At 35.1% G+C, this 6453-nt stretch overlaps 1 pseudogene; it reads right to left on the bottom strand.

Moving 5' to 3' along the window:
• Positions 1–4144: 4144 nt before the first annotated feature.
• On the bottom strand, positions 4145–5083 carry LOC114075293 (annotated as a pseudogene).
• Positions 5084–6453: the final 1370 nt, after the last annotated feature.

Consider the following 6453-nt stretch of genomic DNA (forward strand, 5'->3'; position numbering starts at 1 on the left):
GTTATTACTATTGTTCGGTTGATGACTTCCTTAGAAAGTAAAAACATAAAAAAGGGGGTTTGTATTTCCTAATGAGTAAAAATAACTAAAAAAATTGAAAGAGACACTTAACAGTTTTAAAAGTTGGATTTTAATCAATTAATCAAAGTAACTAGGGTTTACGTGTTCCCCACAGGTTCATAACTTGAAAATTCCAACTATAACAATTCTTTCCTAGTATCTTGCATGCAAAGTGATAAGTTATGTATTTCTAAATCCTTGGTCCGGCATCTAGAAAATCTCACTCCGCACCTTGGTCCGGCTACGTGTGTTGCTTTCCTAACCCTTATCTTTACCTCATATTAAGCATCGTATTCGATATTTGACTAAGTTATTACCTCGTACCAATCAATACTAGCCTATTAGATAGTATACACTAACTCTATGTTAATAATTCTTTTCCTATTATCTACCTCCTTGGTCCGGCAAGTAGCATTAAGGCGAGTTCTAACGTTGATCATCCGTTAAAAAGACTTCTAAGCGAAAGAATTATTAATACATGCAAGACACTATTCTAGAATTGATATTTTAGCTAGGGTTTATATCATTATTTGCCTATGGTTCCCACAACCCTAGTTATAGAGTTTAGTTACTCATAGCCATAAACACAATATTCAAATATATTAAATAAGAATTCATGTACTTACTTCAATGAGAGAGAATAAAATCCAAAAGGTTGCTTGATTGATCACCAAAAATCACTTGCAAGAATTCTCAAAGTAATCAATAATCTCACGAAAAGTCTAATGATTATCAAGAATCTCACCATACAATGTTTACCAATACAGAGTTTTTAGCAATCTAAGAGTCTAACTATCACGTGTCTAACTATCAGGTGTCTAACCTAAAAAACGAGGTTTTTCGAACTATTTATAAAAAAAACAAAAACCTAATTAAACAAGAATTCTAATTGCTGGAAATCTGCCAAAACGCGACTGGGTCGACGGAACGCGCGACGGACCATCGTGGTCACAACGGACCGTCGTGGACTCCGTCGTCCCATACTTGGTGCAATTTCTTCTGCTGCTTTCTTCATTCCCCTCGACGGCAAGTATGACGGACCGTCATAGGCACAACGGTCCGTCGAGGGTCTTCGTTCCAAAATACTTCAATTCTCGAAATTTGGGTACTGGGATCACTTCTCTGAACTTCACGACGAACCTGCAGGACGGACCGTCATAGCCATGACGGACCGTCACAGCCATGACGGACCGTCACAAGCTTCGTAATCCCACACTTGGTCAGACTTCCCCATCTTCCTTCAGTAGCTGCACTACGCTGCCACCTACGGACCGTCACAGGCACGACGGACCGTCATAAGCTCCGTAGGTGATCTCTTCTGCATTTTTTTCGCTCAAAATCTCCGCATTCAGCTTTGGACAGATTTCCTGCAAAACAAAGAGAAACATATATCAAAATTAGCACAAAAAGGCTTTCGGACACACTAAACTTAAGGAAAAAGTATTAATTATACCGTGAAACCACGGTATATCATCTATGCATATCCTATGATTTTAACCTAGAATTGATATAATTGGGTAGATGACATGAAGTGAAGATTTGTGGGTTTTGATGTATCCTTATAGGATTGATTTATTATGATTAGAATTGCTTGACAATGAAGCTTAGATCATGATCATGAAACCTAGGGCTTTGAAAATAAAGCTTAGGGTATGAATTGTTGGTAATTTATGTTACTGTTGAGGAAGGGACACTTCACTTGAATTGCTAATTATGAATGAATGAATGTGAAAGGCTTTCTCACATGAATTATTCTATGCTTAAAGGATTGCTCATCGAAAATGAATTTAGACTAAACGACTATGTAAATGATGAGTATAGAGGAGATAACCCTTGAACTTCATATGAATTATACGAGGTGATTCACCTATTCTTTATAATTGAACAACAGGTGAGTCCCCACATTCGTACTATGATGATTTGACATGGAAGCAAATGTCCATGATCCCTATGAAATAGTGTGGAGGTGAGTATTCGTATTATATGATGAACGATGTGGAGGCAAGTACCTACGTCATGTGATGAAGTTATAGAGGTGAGTACCCACACTCTGAGATTAAGGAAGCCAAGAGAAAAATACATATAAGACTTTATAAGCTAGTCAAAGAGACGAATCCCCATGTGTTTAAAAAGTAAGTATGGATAATGAAACTATGATATAAGGAATGAATGATGTGGATTGTTTCTTGATAAAATTTGACATTTAGGCATGGAATTTACCCCCTTCCACTCTAGGAGTAGGCTCATTTGGGAATTGGAACTTAACCACTCTAGTTCTAAAATTAATGCCAGCATTGTATGAGTGAAACCAATCCATCCCAAGTATGACATATCAAGTTCTACCAAGTCAAGAAGAGTAACTATATAACGCAAGGAAATGGGACACCTTCTATACACCCTCTTAGCCAACACATAATCAACAACGGGGGTAGTAATAGATAAAAACACTATCAACATATCGGGGGAGCATATCAAACCTTATAGCCACATAAGGAGTCACAAAGGAAAAAGTATCACCGAGGTCTAGCAAAGAATACACGTCAATTTAAAAAACTGTCAATATACCGATCACTATATAGAGAGAAATCTCTTGATCACCTCTAATATGGAGATCATAAAATTGGTTTTGTTTAGGAGCATTTTCACTCGACTCACTTGGACCAGATGAGGGGTTGGGTTTAGCCCTACGCCGATTATATCTTTAGTTATTAGAAACCAAACGACAATTCCTTATCTTATGATCCGTCTTACCACACCAAAAGTAAGCATTAGAGATCGCAGAAACTTGCTCTAATGGTTTCTCCCTCACTTAGCACAAGTAGGCATCATGGACTTACTTCCATCTCCTTGGGGTTTAGGGTTAGATACCCTTTCATTGTTAGGCCTTGGAGGAGCATTTGAAGAACCTTTCCCAGAGAATCTTTGCCTAAACCTTTAATGACCTCGTCTATCGAACCTACAATATGAGAAGTTACAATCCTCTATCCTTGCCCTCTTTGCTTCCCTAGATCTCACCTTGAGCTTTTATTCCTCAATTGTTGGGCATGCACAATTAGGAGAATTATGTCCATAACATGAACAAGCATTGCATTGAGGCGTTCTTTGACAACCAAGTTGGACGCACACCCTAGATGTAACAAGGTGTATAGACGTCGAGAGACCTCCTACAATCCACTTAGTATATCATAACATGAAGTAATAGAAATGAGGGGAAATTTAAACTTTTCAATCAAATCGAAGTCTTTATAAAATAAATGGAAAGTCTAATAACATTGTGTCAAAACATCTAAACATCATGAGTAAAATCTTGGGAGCAGCCCACACAATAGTCGAAAACACAAACGAAAATACATATACTAAAGAAGTAATGGCATCCTCGAACACAAGGAGGACTCACCAAATCTTCACTCCTTGAACGACAAAGAAGCTAGCCATGAGTGTGAGAATCTATGTCGTTGGACCCTACATTTGATAAGAATGTAGGCAAAGTATGAGTTAGTACAATCCAATAATAAATATGGGATCTAGCATAAACAACATAAATATCATGGTTAGTCAATGAAAATCCATAAGCATAATCAATACATATAAATAAGCATCGTAATGAGAAAGAAATACTTCTCAAGCAACCTTACTCATCCTTAGTCAATACTTTTGAGGTTTGTTTTATGTCTATTTGATATAGAAAATTAATATTTTTCCTTACTCCTTTTCAAATTATTTAGATTTAGATTTCAGCAAAGTTTGATTGAATTTTACTTGTATTAAAATAGACAAAGTTTTATTGAATCTAACATATTATAATCTAGAAAATATTGAACAACTACGATCTTGTATTCAAAAAAACCCAATTTTATTGATAGAACAAAATATGAAGCAAATTCTTTAAAGAAATTCATCAACTACTTGGGGCACAAATACTTGTACTTAAAAATCGAATAAAATATCAAAAACAAATGTTGGGATATTCAAATTCTACCAAGGCCTCTACCTTATTTCATTGCCACCACTGCTTGCACCGGATCCATGACACTCTATATACCCCATGACATCACCAAACTCACCAGTACTAGCTCCACCAACATCATGGAAAACCGATGTTGTAATATATAAATTCTACCACTATCAATCTGTGACATCTCCCTCCTTCATTGCTGCTACCATTTGCACCATTACTAGCTTTTTTTTCATCGTAGCCAACTAGACCTCCCACAATTAGTTGAACATTGTGATGCCAAAACCAATATAATATTTTCAGAAAACATTCTCGCTTGTATTTTTCCTTTGGTGTGAATAATATTCTTACTTTCTCCTTTGTTCCAAGCTTTCCCTCTAGGATTGAAGAATCTATTTTTCTTTTTTGGGGAGGAATCTTGTTCTGACATTCCAACATTATCCTTTCATTTTAAAATAATTTATGTTATGAGAATGTAAAAAATATGTATAAAAAATTTACGACCAAAAAATTATAGTGAAACTAAAACATTAATCACCAAATATCTTATAGCTAACAACTATATTTTGATAATTTGTTGTTAATCCGTTATAAAATAAGATTATAATTATAAAAAAAATTCTATGATGAGATTGATAAATTTATAGTTCATATATTTTCTATATTTTTTCTTTTGTATAAAAAACAGTTGTCTAATAGCTAGCGTAATATTAACTTACCTTGTTTTTTTGTTTGACATACCTATTCATACGGTTTTTCATTGCTTCAACAAGAAACTTTTTTACCTCTCTTTTGCCATGGTTGTTGCTTTTCTGTTTCTTTTTTGCAAATTTCCTTTTCAAGATAGAAAGTTTAGCTTTTATTTTCATGGAGTGCTTTTTAATAGCCCTAACCTTTGGATAAGTAAAAACAATTAATAATAATAATGTAGATGTCTTTGCGTCTTAACATGAAAATAAAAGTTAATGTCATATCGTTAGGAGGTCGTCATGAAAATCACTCTTGCAGAAAAGCAATGTAAGAGCTTACCTGTTTTACTTCAATGGTTTTTTGATCAACTTCAAGTTGCGATTATTTTCTTACCTCCACAGTAGAACGATATTGTTTGCTCTTATGATAATAATACTACATTCCAGCAAAGATTTTTGTTTAGAACTAACTATGCATTATTTTACGAAGTACAAATTGTATACATTACAAAGTAATTTTATTTCTAGATATCATTTTTTTGTATATGTAGCGACCCAAAAATGAACGTGATGACACTCGTGTTATCCCACCAAGACAAGTCAGCCTAAACCTACACCATTACAATAAAATGCTGAAATTCCATAATTTACTCAAAAATACCCCCCAAAATCTGGTTGTCACGTGTAGAAACCTCTAAAGTATTACCATTGATTCAAAGGAAAAAAAATTCTCAAATGACATTGTTTCTCGAATAGAAAAAGATAATATAAAGGAGTAAGAAGTTCTGCTGAGATAACAAACAACTACCTCACAATTCTCCACAAGAAGCCTCGGACAAGAAGAAGAGAAATATCACAAAGGTCCGGGCTAGTAACCTACAAAAAATATTGTAGTAGCAAAGGGTGAGTACAAAGCCACACGGTACCCAGCAAGTAAACTTCTAAACACAAGCTAAGGGGATAAAATACGGGTACTCCTTACGCACCAACCAAATCTCAACAACTTCAACCTGCATAAAAATCAGTCCAACCTAACAGTTCACAGTTTTCATAGCACCCACCTCATCAAAATCATTTTAAAATATTACATATCCTCAACTACAAAGTTAATATTCAACAATCACAACATTCAGAAAAAGGCACTCACAATATCAGCAACACACAAGATCAAGTTCATCACATAGAGATAATCAAATATCAAGTACTTGCCAACCACCAATAAAATAAATAATCATCAAGAATGAAGGATGTCATGGGATGCAATGCAATGTGACATTATGAAGTGATATGCCTCATAATGCCAATTACTTTCTCAACCGTATATACATGATACTCCTTGGAAATACATCGAGAGTTCATGACACATGGGGGACTCACGAGGTTCATATATCGACACGGACGATCTCCACTTGTCTGTGAGGACGATCTCAACGCACTTTCATAAATAAAATAAATTTCGCATAGAGGATGTCCACGTGCCCAAATCATAATAATAACTTTTCTATCGAACGAACGATCTCCACGTGCCCAATAATCATAACTCGATCTCAACACGGACGATCTCCACATGTTAGGCCTTTACTCATACCCAATCTCATTTGAATGCATGTTCACAATATGATATCAAATATAGGGGATGATGCAACATCTCACTAAATCAAATGTCGCTATGACATATAATCACATCAATTATCACAATTAGACGGGTTAGTAAAGAACAAAAACACACTTAATAAGTGAAGTAAATAA

This window comes from Solanum pennellii, chromosome 12 (assembly GCF_001406875.1).
Source record: "Solanum pennellii chromosome 12, SPENNV200".
Classification (NCBI taxonomy): domain Eukaryota; kingdom Viridiplantae; phylum Streptophyta; class Magnoliopsida; order Solanales; family Solanaceae; genus Solanum; species Solanum pennellii.